This window comes from Arctopsyche grandis, chromosome 9 (genome assembly GCF_051622035.1).
Source record: "Arctopsyche grandis isolate Sample6627 chromosome 9, ASM5162203v2, whole genome shotgun sequence".
Classification (NCBI taxonomy): Eukaryota; Metazoa; Arthropoda; class Insecta; order Trichoptera; family Hydropsychidae; genus Arctopsyche; species Arctopsyche grandis.
In genome coordinates, this window is record NC_135363.1 from 32220098 (window position 1) to 32240982 (window position 20885).

At 36.9% G+C, this 20885-nt stretch overlaps 5 non-coding genes and 2 pseudogenes across 5 annotated transcripts; all 7 read right to left on the reverse strand.

Moving 5' to 3' along the window:
- Nucleotides 1-9024: 9024 nt before the first annotated feature.
- Nucleotides 9025-9143, reverse strand: LOC143917513 (5S ribosomal RNA). Its single transcript, XR_013261075.1, has one exon. It is a non-coding gene; the product is annotated as a 5S ribosomal RNA (ribosomal RNA).
- Nucleotides 9144-9227: 84 nt separating this feature from the next.
- Nucleotides 9228-9346, reverse strand: LOC143917502 (5S ribosomal RNA; annotated as a pseudogene).
- An 84-nt stretch (nt 9347-9430) lies between these two features.
- On the reverse strand, nt 9431-9549 carry LOC143917514 (5S ribosomal RNA). Its single transcript, XR_013261076.1, has one exon. It is a non-coding gene; the product is annotated as a 5S ribosomal RNA (ribosomal RNA).
- An 83-nt stretch (nt 9550-9632) lies between these two features.
- LOC143917498 (5S ribosomal RNA) lies at nt 9633-9751 on the reverse strand. The gene has a single exon (XR_013261063.1). It is a non-coding gene; the product is annotated as a 5S ribosomal RNA (ribosomal RNA).
- An 84-nt stretch (nt 9752-9835) lies between these two features.
- LOC143917496 (5S ribosomal RNA) lies at nt 9836-9954 on the reverse strand. Its single transcript, XR_013261061.1, has one exon. It is a non-coding gene; the product is annotated as a 5S ribosomal RNA (ribosomal RNA).
- Nucleotides 9955-10038: 84 nt separating this feature from the next.
- On the reverse strand, nt 10039-10157 carry LOC143917497 (5S ribosomal RNA). The gene has a single exon (XR_013261062.1). It is a non-coding gene; the product is annotated as a 5S ribosomal RNA (ribosomal RNA).
- An 83-nt stretch (nt 10158-10240) lies between these two features.
- LOC143917503 (5S ribosomal RNA) lies at nt 10241-10361 on the reverse strand (annotated as a pseudogene).
- Nucleotides 10362-20885: the final 10524 nt, after the last annotated feature.

Consider the following 20885-nt stretch of genomic DNA (forward strand, 5'->3'; position numbering starts at 1 on the left):
AGCCGTGTCGTATAAACCAACCGGTAATATGGTTACCAACGAACACATTTCTTTGACTACACAATGGTGCCTCAAACTTTAGCGTCGGTGAAATCGTAATTACAAATATTATTATTGAAGCTATTTACCGGGTTTTTTTTCACACTAAGCTTCCCATACCACTCCCATATTACTGGTGAAATTATAATTTCACTGACCCAAGTAGTGACTACGTACGTAACAATAGAATTATAAATTAACTTCTAAATGTCAGTGAATCTGTAATTTGACCGCTAATGCGCCGTGCGATAGTGCACGTTTCAGTGAAATCATATCAAATTACATTTTCACTGGGGATAGTTATATTTTCATTACGGAAATTACATATTCACTGACCCCTATTAGTTAAATTATAATTTTTGACAGTTGAATGTAAGTGAAATACCAATTTGAGATTATTTTATGGATATATGTATAGTAACTGAAGTCACAATATTTACGTTTCATTTATTGAAAAACGTGGTAGTTCAAACTTTACCTAATTATACTTCTCGTTTTCCCAATGAACTACTCTTATGATTATTTTGGAACAGATCCTATAATTTCACAGAAAAATCCACCCAACTCAAATCGCTCCAAAGTATTTCTACTTCAGTCTAAATTTGACCTCAAATATTATTTTTGCATTTCTTCTTCTTCTTGACTTCAATCGTGAGCTTTCCGGGATTGAGTTAATCTATATTTTCACTATCTGCATCAATCCAGAATATAATACTTCACAGTTCTCAATTAGTAAAATCATACGTATTCGGAAGCAAACTCGAATTCTCAGCCAAAATCAGAATTGCAAACGCTATGGAATAATTGATAAACCCTTGTCCTGTATCTTCCTTAATCTGTTCCTCCACATAGTTACAAATAAACAAATACTTATGTTTGTTTTTGATCTTTTGCCGTCGATTGTAATTACCGTAGCGTTTGGTATACTTTTTTTTTCCATCACCGCTTCAGAAACTTAACCCTTTTGCTGCGCCCGCTCTGACGAGATTAATGAGCTAATTCGCATCTCTGAAACTCGTTAACGAACTCCGTCTTATGAGGAAATTCCGCAATAATCATAATCGAGTTGACGACCCCTGCACAGAGTCGAAAAAGTTCGCGACGATCAAGTGTTAAGTCGACAATAAAAAGTAAAATAAATAAATAAATAAAGTGATATACGAGTGCGACACTGCGCAAACAATTTCGCTTGTGTTTTCCTAGCACTGGATTATAACTTTTATATAATATTTTGTTTTGTCTATGTATTATTAAGACGTATCTTCGTTGGCTTTTAATTTATTGCTTTTACGATTTTTTCCTTCGGTATTTCGTCTCTATTATTCACAACTTTCATTCAGATAGTATACACATATGTATATCTATAACAATATACATCCAAGCAAACTACAATAAAATTATTGAAAAAAAATCATAATTCTAACCTAGGGGTTCCAAAAAACCGCCCAAAAGAAAAAGCCGGTTGACCAGCTTTCACCGGTTTCAGAAAATTAAGATTTTTTTTAAAGTTTGAAATTTTTATATCGAAAAAAATTTTTTAAATATACATACATATTATATTATGCAAAAGAAGAATTGCTTATAAATTAAAGTGATCATTATTATTAGATCATTTTTATATATTATTATTAGTATTATTATTTGGATTATATGTATATCACAGCCGTAAAATGGTAAATCCTTAATACGCACAAATAATTAAATGATTTAAATAAGCTACTATCATGAATATATTAAAAAATAATGTCTTACCTCGTAGAAAAACTATAATCGTGGAATCATGAATAAGAACTCTGCTGAGATAAATTTGTGTTCGAAAACGTAATGAACTATGACATATTTCGATTTTTCAAAGATATTTTACACATCTGTTTTAGCTTAAAACAACAACGAATTCTTATTTGCGAAAACTTTTTTTATACATTTATACCTGAACATGCCAAAACTACAAATTATAGAAAACTCAATTTCAAATTTTGAAAGGCCTTGTGTAGGTTATTGAAACTATTTTCAATAATATTTTATTGGTTTATGACCTGGTCTTCGTCCATTACTAAATCTTAAAGCCACCGCTAAAGTGCTGTACATTTTTTTGTTGTTCAAAGAAATATACGCCTATTCCCGCAGAAGTTTGGTTCGGTGATTACTGGTCACAAAGTCACTAAAATCTTTAAAACGGATCATCTGGTAGCCGAAAAGTCTATGATACTAACGAGAACTTCAGTGCTAAATATTGCGTATTCGCGATTTTAATGGCAAAAATTATCTTTGTGACTACCGCAATGTGACTAATAATCCAACTACCGAAAGTTTGGATATACACATTTATTTTGATCGTTCATAGAAATTTGAAATTTATAATTGTTCTAAGGAAAAAAAACATTAATTAAAGAAAACCTTAAAAAGTCGGTTGATCGAGCCATAAAAGCCGGTTTTTTGAAAAATGGTCAAATAACCCGCGGTTTCGGTTTAAACCGACTTGGAAGCCTTAATTCTAACCATTTCATTTAAATACCATTCGTTGAAAAAATTACACATTATATGTAAATGTTTAAATATTTAAAATTAGAATTTTTGGACTTATGCTATAAACATTTAAAATACAAAATAAAATACGCAAACGGTAGAATCTCAAAATAGAAAATTGGATTCGGTCGATTTGGCCAAATCGCTTGCAACTCAGTACAAACTATCGGTTGAAATCGTTCATGCAAAAGGTAAGAGCCGGGCCACACCGTGCGTTATTGTTGGATAGTTGTTGATACAGTAATATTCATTCTACTATAGATTTCTGTTGATACAGCTATGTATTATTACAATGAAACGTTCCTCTCTATGTACATATGTATATGCTTCCATCAAATATTAAATTTTCACCTGGAAAGGTAGCGTGAAAATCAATTGAGAGGAATAAGAATAGGTCAATACCTCATTTTGGAGACGTTTCAAATATAAATTCAATATAATTATTTATATTATATACAAAAATAATAAAGATAAAATGTATATGTATATTTGGGTATACTGTATATCTGCACTTGAAATCGTTACTTTGAGCTTTGGATCGGTGCAACGAACTGTATCACTTTTATTTCTGTAACAACGCACAGTGGTACAAATATACGTATATTGCAACTACAATTAATATAAACTACACTTATAATTTTTATAAATCACATCAATTCTTATATAATACGGTTGATCGGTTCAATAATAAAATAAAGTAAAAACAATCAAAAATAAATAAAAAAATAATATTATATACATTTTGTTTTTACGTGCTATCAGTGGGCGACTGTAATTAATGAAATGTTAACTATAGCAAATACAAGTAAATCTAAAAATAAAAATCTCAATTACAGAAAAATAACATTTACTTTCGTTCACAAACACTTCATGTGCTCACGACCGCACGTTCATAAATTCAACCCTACAAATACATATGTACTTTGATGTAAATTTGTTTTTTTTTCCTTTATAACGCTCAATGGATTGAACTGAATCTTTTTCAAATATAAAAAGTGTATTTTTCAACCGAAATTAGAATTTATGTACATATTGCCAGCAGCATAGCTCGGTCGTTAAGCTTCTGCTTAGCGTCAAGAGGCGCCGGGTTCGATCCCATGAGCTGACCTCGATTGAAAAGAATTTTTCTGAGTATATCTGTAGTGCTGCTAGTCAGACCTGGATATTTGTGACTCCAGGTCAATCGTTTCCTATCAGAGTTTGCCAATTTTCTCTGATTTCATTGTTGAAACGGTTCCTGATTAAAAAATTGGCTAAAAAACTTCCTACCTACTATGTCACCACTATTTGAGTATGATTAATGTACAATAAAATTTATGTACAATAGATGTCTCGTTAATTTGCGAGTTTTCAGTGTCTCGTAATTCAGCGACTTATATAATAAAAATGCTGTATTGTTTGTAATTGGCCAGGAAGGCGCATTGGGGTTTACCAGTAAGGCCTTCCTGGTATAAAATAAAAAAATAAAATATATGTAGGTACACATATGTAATATTTTAAAATATGTTCATAAAAATGTGTTAAAATATTTAAACATACCAAAAAATGTTTTGATATTTGTTTTTAATAAATATTATAGTAATTACTTTTGGATGTAACCCGTTGCGCGCAAGTCCAAATAAATGCCCTTTCGTTTGCTTTGAAACAGGATACTCTAAAAGTTCTACCTATTTCGTTTCACTAATAAAAGGAATACGACTGAAATTTAAACGTCATTTATCGTTGAATTTCGACAGGGCTAGCACTAAGCTGAAAATATTTTGCGTTTTTGGATATTATATTTGAAAACGTACCTACTGCATCCTCTATATTACACTGACGTTTCAGTGAATTCATATCCAATTACACATTCAATCCGTATAGTTATATTTTCATTACGGAAATTAAATATAAACCAACAGTGTGGACTAGTGGTTAGTATATTATGCCTTCGAGTGGAGTGATCACGGTTCGATTCCCACTAGTAGCTGTTGGTCAAAACTTAGTTTGTGACTCCAGTTCGATCGTTACCTTTCAGAGTTTGCCAATTTTTCTGAATCTCATTTAAACGGTCCCTGTACATTGGCATTTCCTTTCCAATCTCTCTTACAAATCTCAAGCTATCCATCGTCTCGAGGTTCGCCAATTTCCATAATAAAATGCTGCAACAATTTCTCCATGGATGTCACTGTGGATGATGTTTGTATGAATTCGCATTGTATAAAAATGCTTGTATTAATTGTATTATTGTAATGCATCTGTATTAGTACACCCGTCGCATTGGAAAGATCTGTAAAGGCTAGTTAGTGTACATATGTTCGATTGATATAAAATAAAAAAAAACAGTCTGTTCGTGACAGATATGTACATGCTGTTTTAATACTGTTTCATACTTTAAAACAAACCGCATAAGAAGATGTACAGAAATCCTTTAAGTTTAAGAAATATATGAAGCTTATTCTTAGAAATATTAAGGTTATCAGAAATTACAATATTATTGGGAAGACTATTACAAACTGAAACCACTCAATTTGAAAAGAATGAATCTCTGATCAATTTATCAGATTTTTCTTTTTAGAGTCTAAGCGAGTCTGAGGTGAGTGTTTTCAATGAATGTAATAAGATATGACATTTATTATGATTATTTAGTATTTTAAAGACTTCGATTAAGTCGCCTCCTATTCTTCCCGTCTCCAGTGTAGTCTTTCTAATTAATTCTTTTCAATCTTTCGTTATAAGAAAGTGAATTTAGTTCAGAAGGAATCTTTGTAATTCTCCTTTGTACCCTTTCGATACATACATATGTATAACATCTTTTTTTTAAATGAGGATTCCATATGCTAAAAGCGTATTCTAGTTTAGGTCTGATAAAAGTTTTGTATATTTTTACAAACCTCTTTTTAGTTTCACTTACGATTACAATTCTGAAAAAAATTGCCTCTTATCCGATCGTTTTCATACTTTGCCATATTGCTCATTTCGGTCATCAATATAAGTAAATGGATCCTCCGCCATTACGATGGTGCAAAAATATCGTGTTAGACGCGTTTGAAAATTCTCCCACCAATAAGTGCCTGACATTAATCGCCCAAAATGTTCGGTAGCATTATTCGCCTACCGCGCTCGCCTCGGCGTTTTCTTGGTGAATATCCGTTTTCGCCGTCATCTAGTTTTAATTGCTTAAACGCCTATAACTATTTCTGTTTTTCACTCTATATTTTTTGATAATATATGTTGCGTAGGGGTGGGTGGAGGATCCAAGTAAAAGGCCAATAGTCGTATCACAGCATTTATTGATAATTAAGGAGATACACGCACTGTCACTGCTCAGTCCAGAATGACATGATATCGCCTACGTACCGCCTTATAAGGGGTAGATCTCTCAGGACGTCTAATCTGTTTACCTACTGTATAGTCACGTATTCGGATATGTATTCCCACGGTATGAGAAGTGCAATCATTGTTTAGCTTTCATGCACTTAGCTTGTCGCTAATCCCTAAAACCACTTACCCCGGTCACACGGTCTCTCAGGACGCTACCCGGCCTAGTCCGATCGCAATTACTCGGCGGCTCTGTTTAGTATACGTTACATATAGTTAAGTTAATAAAATTGAATACACGTTTTATTACATACAACAAAATGTGTAACATTTGTTCACAATATGGTTAGTAAGAGAGGACCATTTTAGGTCGCAAGCGGTGATGATACTTAGGTATAATTAATGTTGGACGCAATTGATGAAATAGTTGTTTATTTTGTAGGAAAGAATTGGTTATTTTTGTCTAGGTGTAGTTATGATTTTGATTTCGTGGTTTGATCATCTGACAAATATTTTTATATTTAAAAAGAGAATTTAAATTTGATGGTACCATCGATGCAATAAATAATCATCGAGAATGGAATTGGAGTTAGTAGTGATTCAGCTGTGGCAACAAAACGCATATCAAGCGGAAGGACAGGGGAGAGGGGTGGTACAAGAGGTTGAGGAGAGACGGTGGAAACCCTCGTCTGTGGAGACGAGCTCATCACGAATCTTCACGCTCATTTCACCCGCTTCCTCCGCTTTTATTTCACCGGATACGGAACGCCCATCAGTCTTTGAAATTGCCAGCTTCAATATGTACTGCACACACACCAAACCAATTTTTATTCACATCCCTCTTTCATCTCAAGCTTCGTATTCAACTAAGGCCCTGGACTCACTGAAAAGGATCGACTGAAAACGTTAAACAATCAGAAACAAAAAAAAATACTCGACAGCATAAATGCGTGCATTGACATTCGATAGACACATCTATGTATAAATAGGTATGTATACACTATATATGTATGTCTACTTTCTAGGCCATTGATACCCAACCTTTTTATACTCATGTACCACTTGGTACATGATAGCGCTAAATTGTACCACCATATAAAAATGATTGTATTTCATGAAATTTGTTTTTGCAAGTGTAATTATTCTCCTTGCTCCTTGCTTAATTTAGCTCCTTGGGCTTTGACTCCTTAGCTCGACGTAGAAATAATCAACTTGGTAAGCTTTTTCTGAAAATTATAAGGGGTGAATGTCATTTTCCTGAAGTTCTGTGTAACCTTAAACTTAGGGTACCCGAGAAACTGAGAGAATCTCGCTCCAGAACTCTATTTCTGCCTATTCGGGCCAGAACTAGTGTGCTTGATGACTCACCCCTTTCAAGAGCCATTCGATTACTTAACCTGCTTTCTGGGAGCCTTGATGTTTTTACTTCATCATACAGTTCTGTCAGGCAGCATATTTTAAATGGCTTCTAGCTACATATTTACACATATTGTTTTCATTTTGTAATATTATTATTTAGCATAATGTGTATGTATGTTGGTTTTATCTTTATTTATATACATATGTATGATTTTTTTATTTATTTTTATATTTATCTTTATTTATGTGTACCTATGTGTTTATGTGTATATGCATGTATAATGTGTGTATGTACATATATGGATGTATGTATTTGGATGTGTATATGTATATATGTATATATATGTGTATATATACATATGTATATGTGTATGTGTGTATGTATGTATGTATGTATGTGTATATATGTGTTTTTATATTTTTATGTATATATGTATGTATGTGTATTTGTGTATGCGTGTAAGTATTTGTGTATATATGGATAGTGTACATATATGTTTATATAATTGTCTTTGGCCAGGAAGGCACATTGGGTTTACCTGTTAGGCCTGTTTACCTGGTATAAATTAAATAAAAATAAATAAATATAGTATTTACATGGTAAGGAATGTGAAGACACGCAATATGTAAATCTGTTTTGGTAAGAAATTTTGTTGAAAAAAATGGTTTCAATAAAAACCTTTTATCGCTAATAAGCTCTACATGTCAGAAAGCTGTTCATATTCTTTACTAATACCTAGACAAAAATTAATAACCTTATTTATTTCGAATTAAATGCTATAATTTGAAAGTTCAATCAAGTTCTTCTTTTCCTTGGTAGCTGTCCGAATATTTTCATTATCCAAGGGGTTTGAAACCCAATTGTTTGCTTCTTAAGGTTTGGGAAGCAATGCGTAAAAGAAGATTTCATTCCTATTAAATGTTCAATTATTTTTCACGTATATCCCGAGACACACTATTCTTGTTTACAGATAAGAAATGATGTAAAGTTTCAAATACTTCAGTTTGATCGTTTTCGATGCATAGATTCCAAAAATCTAATTTTTTAATCATACTTTCAATTTTATCTGCAACATTAAAGATCATTATCGAGTTGTTCTCAAGTATCAAACTCAAGTTATTTATTTATTGGAGCGCTATCGTGGTAAATTTAAAAATGCACTCCAAAATCCATGCCGGATCTGAGGAAATTGTATCGATTGCCAGATTTTCGATCATCAACTGCACATATTAACGTCGACGATGACTAATTAAGACAATGTTTATTAATTATATAAAAAATATTTCTATTTTTTTATGATTGTAAATCAATCATTCCTGCATGACCAACCATCAACCGCGTACCACAGGTTAGGAACCGCTGTACTAGGCGAAAAAACTTTTGGTCAGTAACTTTTAACTCCAATGTACATACATATGTAACTTCAAATATCAAGCTGCGTACCAAGTGTGAAATTAAACTGAAAATTTAATTAAAATACTGACCAATCCATATGTTACAGTCGCAATATATTTTCAGTTGTAATATATTCCAACTGGCGTTATAGGCCATTTCACAGAATACATTTCAACTTGTTTGATACATTTTCACTGCTTGAGTTGATGAAAATATATTTTTACTAGTGAAAATATATTTTCACTTGAAATATGCTTTCGCTGTTATCTCTACAAGCGCTAATAAACTTTCAAAAATGTGACCAACAATATGATCGTTGGCGAGGATTGCACCAGGCATGAAGTATTTCTGACTGTAAAATATGTAGGTAATAAAAAAAATGGCAAGAAAACAAATAAAAAGGGGGCCAACGGCACGCGGTGTTCCCAAGCGGTCACCCATCCAAGTACTGACCGCGCCCAATGTTGCTTAACTTCGGTGATCGGACGAGAACCGGTGTATTCAACGTGGTATGGTCGTTGGCGAGGATTGCACCAGGCATGAAGTATTTCAGACTGTAAAATATGTAGGTAACCGAAAAAATGGCAAGAAAACAAATAAAAAGTGGGGCCAACGGCACGCGGTGTTCCCAAGCGGTCACCCATCCAAGTACTGACCGCGCCCAATGTTGCTTAACTTCGGTGATAGGACGAGAATCGGTGTATTCAACGTGGTATGGTCGTTGGCGAGGATTGCACCAGGCATGAAGTATTTCAGACTGTAAAATATGTAGGTAACCGAAAAAATGACAAGAAAACAAATAAAAAGTGGGGCCAACGGCACGCGGTGTTCCCAAGCGGTCACCCATCCAAGTACTGACCGCGCCCAATGTTGCTTAACTTCGGTGATCGGACGAGAACCGGTGTATTCAACGTGGTATGGTCGTTGGCGAGGATTGCACCAGGCATGAAGTATTTCTGACTGTAAAATATGTAGGTAATAAAAAAAATGGCAAGAAAACAAATAAAAAGGGGGCCAACGGCACGCGGTGTTCCCAAGCGGTCACCCATCCAAGTACTGACCGCGCCCAATGTTGCTTAACTTCGGTGATCGGACGAGAACCGGTGTGTTCAACGTGGTATGGTCGTTGGCGAGGATTGCACCAGGCATGAAGTATTTCAGACTGTAAAATGTGTAGGTAACCGAAAAAATGCCAAGAAAACAAATAAAAAGTGGGGCCAACGGCACGCGGTGTTCCCAAGCGGTCACCCATCCAAGTACTGACCGCGCCCAATGTTGCTTAACTTCGGTGATCGGACGAGAACCGGTGTATTCAACGTGGTATGGTCGTTGGCGAGGATTGCACCAGGCATGAAGTATTTCAGACTGTAAAATGTGTAGGTAACCGAAAAAATGCCAAGAAAACAAATAAAAAGTGGGGCCAACGGCACGCGGTGTTCCCAAGCGGTCACCCATCCAAGTACTGACCGCGCCCAATGTTGCTTAACTTCGGTGATCGGACGAGAACCGGTGTATTCAACGTGGTATGGTCGTTGGCGAGGATTGCACCAGGCATGAAGTATTTCTGACTGTAAAATATGTAGGTAATAAAAAAAATGGCAAGAAAACAAATAAAAAGGGGGCCAACGGCACGCGGTGTTCCCAAGCGGTCTCACCCATCCAAGTACCGACGGCGCCCAGGGTTGCTTATCTTCGGTGATCGGACGAGAACCGGTGTATTCAACGTGGTATGGTCGTTGGCGAACGTCTCAGTACTAAATTCTCTACTAATATTACATGAAATCTCAACTTGCGCGCTAAAAATCCGCGTTGAAAATCTCGCAAAGAAAAAACAGCATTTAGATCGATCCCTATCAATATTATTTTATCATTTACACACATTGTGTTTTATTCAATACAAATAATGTAAAAAAAAATGTTCCCCTACCGGGTATCGAATCCGAGCCGTATGAATCAACTTACGTAGCTTAGGCGAGATATATTTATACTAGTCATGGTTTGACACTCGACTCCCACTAGTAACTGTTGGTCAGATCTTGGTTTGTGACCCCAGATTGATCGTTTCCTTTCAGAGTTTATCAATTTTTCTGATTTTCATTGAAATCGTTCCTGTAAATTGGCATTTCCTTTCCAATATTTCTTGCAAAATTAAAGTTATTCAGCGTTGAGGTTCAATAATAAAATTCTGCGAAAATTTCTCTATAAATGTCCCTGTGGATGATGTTTGTATGAATTCACACTGTATAAAAATGCTTGTATTAATTATATTATTGTATTGTGTCTGTATTACATAGTACACTCTTCGCTTTGGAGCGATCTGTAAAGGCGAGTGTGCAAATAAAATACAGTATTACACCTGAAAATGGATGCGGTGCATCCGCTCGAAAATCGCCAGACAAATTGAACGACATATTAACGGACGGCTGCTTTAAATGTAATTCTCATCTTCTCGAATGATAGATTGCACATCAGATGACGGGTAACCTTTCGATGTGCACAGATGCAATTATTAAAATTGAGTTGGATCTTTCAGGCGAGTTTAATAAGGCAAGATTCGATAAGTTCCGAATCTTGCCTTATTAAACTCGACAGAAAGATCCAACTCAATTTTAATAATTGCATATGTGCACATCGAGAGGTTACTCGTCATCTGATGTGCAATATATCATTCGAGAAAACGAGAATTACGTTTAAAGCTACCGTTCTGTTAATCTGGCGATTTTAGAGCGGATGCACCAAACCCCTGAAAATACACCAACTATAACGGTATTTGGTATCAGGTTAGATGGAATATATTCCAACTAATCAAAATACATATATTACAACTGGAAGACACACTTCGACTGTATATGTAGATTAAACATACATAACGGCACGTACTATACATATTATTTATAGAATGTTACCCTCTCGGAATTGAGACTTGGAATTATAATACAATTCCGCTACGAAAACGGTCGGTTTGGCTCTGCGCTCTCACGAATACAGGGGCGTATTAAGACATGTTCCAAACAACATTAACCGGAATTCCTTTTTCAGATTTCGCCCCCTATAATTCGACACTCCCCATTTCTTCTATTTCCTCTTGCGTAATTGAAATGTAACTTAAGCGACTGCGACTCCCCCCCCCCCTCTCCCCCCTCCCTCACCCACACCTACATCGTTTCCAATTCTATTTTTGTGTGTGCGATTCGGCTTATCTGAAAATCGCTAGAATTCGAAACGTACCCAACTTTCGTTCAAGACCAAAAAATAAAAACGATTTATGTGTGTCCATTATCGGTTAAAACATAATCTCATTTAACGTCTAGTATTTTGCAGTTATAAAAAATACAGGATCGCGTTTACTTTTCGTGTAATACATACGTTTCATAATCAGAATAATATAATACTATGATGACTAACCAAATTAAATTAAATTGTTTCAATAATACAACGTTTCATAATCAGAATAATATAATACTATGATTACTAACCAAATTAAATTAAATTGTTTCAATAATACAACGTTTCATAATCAGAATAATATAATACTATTGTTACGTACGCCGCGGATTAAGCGAATAGAATCCCAGAGACTATGTGACCGTTCAAGGGTTATCTGTTATCGGATTAACTAAGTGCTTGCACTTACTTCCAGGATTATATCTGGACTCTAAGTGCATTTAGACTAAACAATAACCGTTATTAGTCCTTTCTCAGAATCGGTACGGGGAGACCCAATGTCGTGGAATACGTGACTATACAACAGGTAAACAGATTAGACGTCCTGAGAGATCTACCCTTTATAAGGCGGTACGTAGGCGATATCATGTCATTCTGGACTGAGCACTGCCAGTGCGTGTATCTCCTTAATCATCAATAAATGCTGTGAAACGACTGTTGGCCTTTTACTTGGATCCTCCACCCACCCCTACGCAACACTATGATTACTAACGAAATTAAATTAAATTGTAAAATAGAAAATGATCATTAGATCAGTAGCTATTAAAATAGATATAAGATGTATTGTGAACATAATTTTGTAATAATAAAAAGCACTTAAAAATGAAATAATCAGCTGGTGATTATTTCAGGATGAAATAACAGAAAAAGATGGTTTTTTAACACACGTTATTTAAAATACGTGTATGCAAGGCCGTAAAGAGAAAATCCGGGCCCCGGTACAAATTTAAAAATCCGCCCCCCCCCCCTGACCTATTTTAGTAAAAAAATAATTTCATAATATGTATAAAAAAAAGTGATGTGGATATTTCAATTCAAATCGTTGCTAATTAATAAAAATATATTTCATATTAATTTATATACGTAAATACAATATGTACAGTGAAACAAATGAAATTGATTAAATACAACAATAAACTGTAACAACACATAAAATGAAAAATTAAATAATTAAAACATATGTACATATATATACACGTTAAAAAATAGTTTAATTTAAAAAAAAATAATGCAGTCATACATGAAATAAAAATTAAACATATAACATAAAAAAAACATAAAATATCAACTTATATTATTTATGGAAAAGCAGGTACATACGTAGTAGGTAATAATGTATTGAATGTGGGATGATTTTTTTCTGTGGGCGCTTTTTAAAATGTCTCTATATACATATATGTTCATACATACATGTTCATTGTGGTTTAAAATAATCAACATAGAAAACAGTTGAATAATAAAAATGAATTCATAATCGACAAATATTATTAATTTAAAAACTAACTTTGAAATATTCTAAATCCAGTCTACCGTTCGCTATTATACAGCAAAATTTTAACGTGTTTGAATAACGCATTTTCCCAAAGTCGAAAGACAAACGGATACTTTTAACGATTAAAATCAATCATTTATTAGTATATTTCTGTTGAATTATTCTAGGAATAGCACGTGCATCACATTTGCAATTTTAAGTTAAAAGTTTCATAGAAAATTTGCAAATAGGTAAATGTGAAAGATTTTATCTTTATTATCGATGTAAAAATGCACTAATCTCGTACTTTAACCGGCTTGAATCGGTCAAGGGTTATTTTACTAATTTGTTTTGGATATTGTGACGAGGGAACTGACCATTCTGAATACCAGAACGGATCTTTCGCTAAAGTTTATTATGCCATAAAAAGTAGGTAAAACCCGCCACTCGAAAACAGTTATACCATATTGCTTGGTGTCCAAAAAACCCTAAGAGTATAAAGGCCAAATAATGGTTTTATACTTTTGCTAAAAATGTACATACTATTTGCGGGGGCCCCGGGCTATTTGCATACCCTTTCCCTCCCTCTCGTCGGCCCTGCGTGTATGTATCGATTGTAAAATTAGTGAAATTAAGCAGTCTATTAACCTTGAAATTTTTCATCCTCCCTATTTCTGACCCAAAACTTCAATTAAACTTTAGTAAAAACCATTTCGAGGGTGAAATTACTCCTTGAGCCCTTCTAAAAATTACATATAATCTAAGTTAGCCAAGAGTATAGCTTGGTGGTTGCTTTTATAGGTGGTGGTTGGTTACTCTAACCACCGAGAGGTTCCTGGGTTCAAGCCCTGAAGTTCAAGACCTCGATTGAAAATAATTTATTCTTTTAAGTATTTTTGTAGTATTGCTAGTCAGACGGATATTTGTGACTCCAAGTCGATTGTTTCCTATCAAAATTTGCAAATTTATCTGATTTAATTGTTAAAACGGTTCCTCGTCAAATAGGCAAACCCATCCCACCTACTATTTGAATATAATATCAAATTTTAATTTATAAATGTATATACGTACAAGTTTAATACCATAAATGTCAATCAGAGGCAATCCGTAATAGTGTTGCGTAGGGGTGGGTGGAGGATCGAAGTAAAAAGCCAACAGTCGTATCACAGCATTTATTGATGATTAAGGAGATACACGCATTGCCAGTGCTCCGTCCAGAATGACCTGATATCGCTTACGTACCGCCTTATAAGGGGTAGATCTCTCAGGACGTCTAATCTGTTTACCTACTGTATAGTCACGTATTCGGATATGTATTCCCACGGTATGAGAAGTGCAATCATTGTTTAGCTTACATGCACTTAGCTTGTCGCTAATCCTTAAAACCACTTATACCAGTCGCACGGTATGCATTTAGTTAATCCGTTACAGATAATCCTTGAACGGTCACACAGTCTCTGGGATTCTATTCGCTTAATCCGCGGCGTACGTAACAATAGCATCATGTGAAAATATAAAAGTAAATAAAAAAAATAAAATATTATACATATTTGGTAGTTCCAACTTGAAAACTATAATTTTCATAGCAAACGAACGTTCTTTATTTGAAATTTTGTATGCAAAATCTCCAAATACAAAATTATAATTGTTCAAGTTAAATTTCTTAGATTGGCCACAGTCTAATGGAGCTCTTTTGTAGGATTAGCAGTCTAATGGAGCTCTTTTGTAGGATTAGCAGTCTAATGAGTAATGAAGCAACTTTTTGGCCTATATATATACATATGTATTTAGGTATGTGCATACTTATGTACATATAAACAGGGCTTTTTTTCTCATGCAACGCGGTGGAACGGCGTTCCGGCACCTTTTTGTTTCAGCATTTTTTTATGTTTCAAACGAATATTCTATACTATAATATAATTTGAATATAATATTTTCCAATAAAAAAGCTTGACAAGAAGTGAGTCCCGGTACATTTTTTTCAAAAGAAAGCCCTGTGTATATGTAATTAGATAGAAATTCGTCCGAAGTTTTTTATACTGTGTAAATAATGATGGAAATTAATATTTGTACTTATATAGTGAGATGAATGACGGGTCACCCTGTCTTCCAATATTGGCGGCGATTGATACAGTTTGTATACTTAGTCCTTTTCGCCGTAATTGATTTGGTCTTGTGGGAGGGTAGGGTAGGGGTTGAAAGCGAGGCGGCCACTGAAGGGTTCGTTCTTTTAACCCCTTATTTCCCCCTCATCAAACAACGACAAAAAGGAAAAGAGAGACTTCTTTTTTAAATACATTTTTCAGCGAAAGGAAAGAAAGCGTACCGCACTTTCTTTCGTGAAGGGTTTCGCCAAAAAAAAAAATGTAATTATCGGATATCCTTAGAAAATAGACAAAACGCATTTCGAAGAGCCCTTCTTGCTCCATTTACTCTCTTAAGGGGCTTTCGTCAATTGAGCCAAAAGCAACGCTTTAAAACCAACTATTACATAATTATTGCCTATGTACAGTATGACCCATAACTGCCTTTTAATAAACCCATAAATCATAAACTTCTTCAGTAACGTGACAGGTTTCTCTAATACGACACTATGCATAGCATCAAATTGTACCCTTACCAAATACAATTACATTTACCGATAAGATAAAATATTTTTTATCGTATTTTGTCAATATTGTATACATACATATGTGGGCTATTTAATCCGAGCTCTTTTATCTTAGAGGTGAGGATATGTTCGCCTTTCGTAGACGATCATATCCTTTCAGAGTCAGGCGATCATATCCCTTCTCGTTTCCTTTCAGTTGTTGCCAATTTTTCTGATTTTCTTTGAAACTGCTCCTTTAAATTGTAAATTGGCATACAGCGTTCCATACTTTTTTGAGTGCATGGGACTTTGTGTAGCATCTTGGCGTTTAATGTCCAAGTTTCACATAAATACGTCATCACTGGCAAAACGCATTAATTGAAGATCTTTTTCTTCAGGCAGAGTGGCATTTTTGATTTAAAAACAACATTCATTCGTCCAAATGCACTCTATCCTTATTTGACACGTCTCTTTATAACTTTATCTTTACTACCGGACATGTCAATCATTTGACCTAAATATAAATAATTATTTACTACTTCTACTGGTTTATCATCTAATGAGATGCTAGCACGCATGCAATAACTATTGAACATTAGTTTGGTCTTATCTATGTTCATTTTTAATCCTACTTTCCTACTTTCCCTCTCCAGCTGCGTTAGTCTGTTAAGGAGATCAGCTGGAGTCCCACTCCAAATTCCTGAAAACTCCCTCAATCACCGCATTGAATAACTGTACGCGTATATATTGACATAATAAAACAGCTATACTGTGAGATGACAAGTATACATACACACAAACTTGTACTGTGAAATATTTTGTTCGCTTTAAGAGACCATATTACTTTATCTCCAGTTGATTTATTGGGAACGCGAGGGCAAACATAATCAGTTTTTGTTTGACAAAATGACACGCCGCCATATTCCTTCAGGGAAATCAGTCAGGCTTGTAGCGAGCGTTGCATTCAATTGACCGACATTCAATTTGTACTCTACGACGACACGCTCTGACAACACAATACACAATAAATGCCCCTTTCGTTGCAAGGCTCTTAATTAAATTTCGAATCGACGACAAAGTCTTCTTCAAACGCACTAATCCTCAAAGGAGGATCGATCCTTCACAGGGGGAGCTTACAAAAAGGTCGATTACTCATTAAAATTTCGATTTTTTTCGCTCTATGCTAATGATCAGGGGCGTCATTTCAGCTTTTCCCAGGGCGGGGGCAAAGTTTTTGTAAAAAATGACTTTCTAGGAGGGGGGTGTATTATATTAAAAATATGAGTGTATATGAATTTTTACTATTTCTTTTAATCATTGTTTTATTTAAATTTTTGTTGTTATTTTGTATTATATGTATTAGCAGTTTTGCTATTTGAATAAATAAATAAATGAATAAAATAAATAAATATATTTTTATCAATAAAATTAATAGTAAAATAATTTTTAAAAATCTGCACATTCAGTGCGGGACGGGTATTAATACCCTTTACGCCGACTGATTAATACCCTATTAATAGTATAGTATTAATACCCTATTAATAGTAATAGTATTGTTGCGTAGGGGTGGGTGGAGGATCCAAGTAAAAGGCCTTAGTCGTTTCACAGCATTTATTGATGATTAAGGAGATACACGCACTGGCAGTGCTCAGTCCAGAATGACATGATATCGCCTACGTACCGCCTTATAAAGGGTAGATCTCTCAGGACGTCTAATATGTTTGCCTATTGTATAGTCACGTATTCGGATATGTATTCCCACGACATTGGGTCTCCCCGTACCGATTCTGAGAAAGGACTAATAACGGTTATTGTTTAGCCTAAATGCACTTAGAGTCCAGATATAATCCTGGAAGTAAGTGCAAGCACTTAGTTAATCCGTTAACAGATATCCGTTGGTCCTAAGTGCAAGCACTTAGTTAATCCGATAACAGATAACCCCTGAACGGTCACATAGTCTCTGGGATTCTATTCGCTTAATCGGCGGCGTACGTAACAGTATTAATACCCTTTACTCTTTACCTTTACGCGGGAAGGGTATTTGTTCCGACCAAGTCTTCATGGTCAGCTTTCGTGGCGTTACGACCAAAGGAGCCGTTTTGGAGGGAGATCGGCGCCGAGCGCGCATCCCCGCCTCCTATTCGTTTTCCGCTTCGGTCGAGTGAACATCTCTGTTCGCTACCGAGTTTGTTCCCACCACCGAGTCCCGATCAGCTCAGCCTGGATCGGCAGACGATACTGGAAGTACAGCTTCAGTATACGTCCGGTGAGAAGTGAGGAAATCCTGGTCTTTCTTCGTCGAAGTCAGATCACGTAGTCACGTGAGGAGTGAAGTTATCATAACCTCTCGAACACGTGCGCGCTAATTTCACGACGGACTCCCCCCCCCCCCCCTGCTTATTCTCTGTATTTATACATATATAAAATACAGTCACCATACAAACAGAATTACAACCTGTTTTTATTATTATACAATTTCCTCCCTTTTTCCACATCACGCATCCCACGCACATTACGAAGGAGAAAGGGACATAGCAGAGCAGCCGACATCAGCAGAGACCAGACCACCGACGACGAAGGAAGGCACCTTGAGGAAACCAGCCCCGCCCAAGCTTACCACTAGCTATCTCACAAAACCGACTTCCGGGGTGCTCTCGAGTTGAACATCCCTGGAGTCTGTACATTTTGGTCCTTCGATTCCGTATGTCTTCAGAGCTGGTCTTCCAACGTCGTCGAATCCAGGTTGGTCGTAATTAGCATTTTTCTGTTGTTGTTGCTATTTTTTTTGGTCGTCAACGTCCATTTTGTTTTTTCCCGCGTCCATTTTTTCCTTTGTTTGATTTCGTCGCATTTCAATAATGGCGTCTTTGAGTACGCTTAAAAATACGCGGAAAAGAATTCGCGCTCGGTTAACGAGAAACGCGAATCAATTGGGGGACGATCTGAGCATCTTCGAGCTCAGAATCAGGCTCGAAACAATCAGACCATTACTGTCTGAATTCGAAGCGATCCAAGCTCAGATAAACGAGCTGGACCAAGAAGAGGCGCAGGCCTCCGAATCCGTCGTGGACCTATTTGATAGGGAGCATATGGCCGCCTTCGTGCGATGCACCGAAGCAATCAATTTGCGTGAGCCGCAATTGAGCGCTTCACCGTTAGATGGCGCTAACCTCACAATGTCACCTGTACCGCAATCAAATTCGGCAATAAAATTGCCCCGTTTGGAGTTGCCCACCTTCGAAGGCAACGTCCAAAATTGGCCGCTTTTTTCACAACGCTTCTTGGCCGCTATGGCCGGCGAGAGTTCGCAAATCGCCCGGTTCCAATACTTACTAAGAAGCCTAAAAGGAGAGCCCCAACGTTTAGTTGACGGCCTGGAATTAGCTTCAAATTCATTTACGAGCGCGTGGTCTATTTTGGATCAGCGCTATAACAACAAGAAAATTATTGTTCAGCATCACCTTCAGGCATTGCTTGAAGCCGAGCCAGTTGTGAGCAACAATCACGTCAGTCTGCGTCGTCTCATAGATGATGCCAACATGCATGTACGTGCGCTCGTTAACTTGGGCGTCCGGGTCGAGACCTGGAACGAGATTCTGGTGATGTTTATCACCAGAAAACTCGACCGGAGTACACTTCAGCAATGGGAGCTTCAGACTCCCAAGTATGAAGACTGCACGTTTAGCAAAATAATGCATTTTCTAACGTGCCAGTGCCAATCGATGGAAAATGCCGACTTCGTCTTAAAAGGCGAGTCGAATCCTCGACCAAGAACCATTACGAATCCGAAGGCAGCAGTTCTGCATGTGAGGAGGGAACGCCCCTCCTGCATCAGTTGCAGCGGAAGTCATTCTCTGCTAGCCTGTCCATCATTCCGCCAAATGAGCGGTGATGAGCGTAGGTCGAACGCCATAAAACGTCGACTATGTCTCAACTGCTTGAGGCCAGGGCACATAGTTCACGCGTGCCAAACAAAGCAGAGATGCTTCAAATGCGGTCATGCCCATCACACCATGTTACATGACTCAACTCCATACCAAACTTCGCCTTCAAATAAGGCCAAACATTATCGGAGCCCCAAGAAATCAGAGAACGCCAAACCCGTAAAATCATCGTTGGTTTTACACTCGGTGAGACGCGTATCGCCTTCTCACGCCCGAACTGTCCTGTTATCCACCGTGGAAGTACAAGTTCGCGGCGGAGATGGGCGTTCGCACAAGGTTCGAGCATTGTTAGATAACGGCTCCGAACTCAACCTCATCTCTAAAGACTTAAGAAGGCGACTCGCCTTAAAGTCGAAAAGGATGGACGTCAACCTGGTAGGAATAGGTTCAAATAGGACGTCCATTACTAGTGGCGCGGTAATTCGAATTCTACCGCGCATCCCCAATCAGGGCTCCAGTGTTGATCTCGATTGCGCAATCATGCCCGAGATCGCGAATCAACTTCCATCGCGCAACGTGTCCGAGATTCGGAGCCATTTGCCGCTTCATCTCCCCCTTGCCGATCCGTCATTCGATATTCCCGGTACAATGGATATGGTGATAGGCAGCGACGCCTATCATGCGATGTTACGCAATGGCAAACGTACCATTTTAGTTCCCTCCAAGTCACGCGGTGACAGAGGAGGACGCATCGCGATGATGAATACAGCTTTCGGCTGGATATTGGGCGGCTCTCTAGAAGCGCCCACAGTTTCAAGCGATTCTCGGAATTGCCATCACACAACGGGTCGTGATCCGTTATCTTGTTTTGGCGCGAGACGTCCAGTCAAGACAGTTACGCGTCCCCTGGACGAATCGCGTATTTCCGCGGTACGAAGATTCCGCTTGCCGAAGCGCAATGTACCCGCGCCCTTTAACCCTCACATCTTTCGACCTTCCCAACCCAGCTCCCATAACTCCTGGCCAGTTCCTAGTTGGCGCACCACTAGTTGCGCAACAGCAGGAGGATCTGGTCGATCAGCCCGGAGCGAGGGT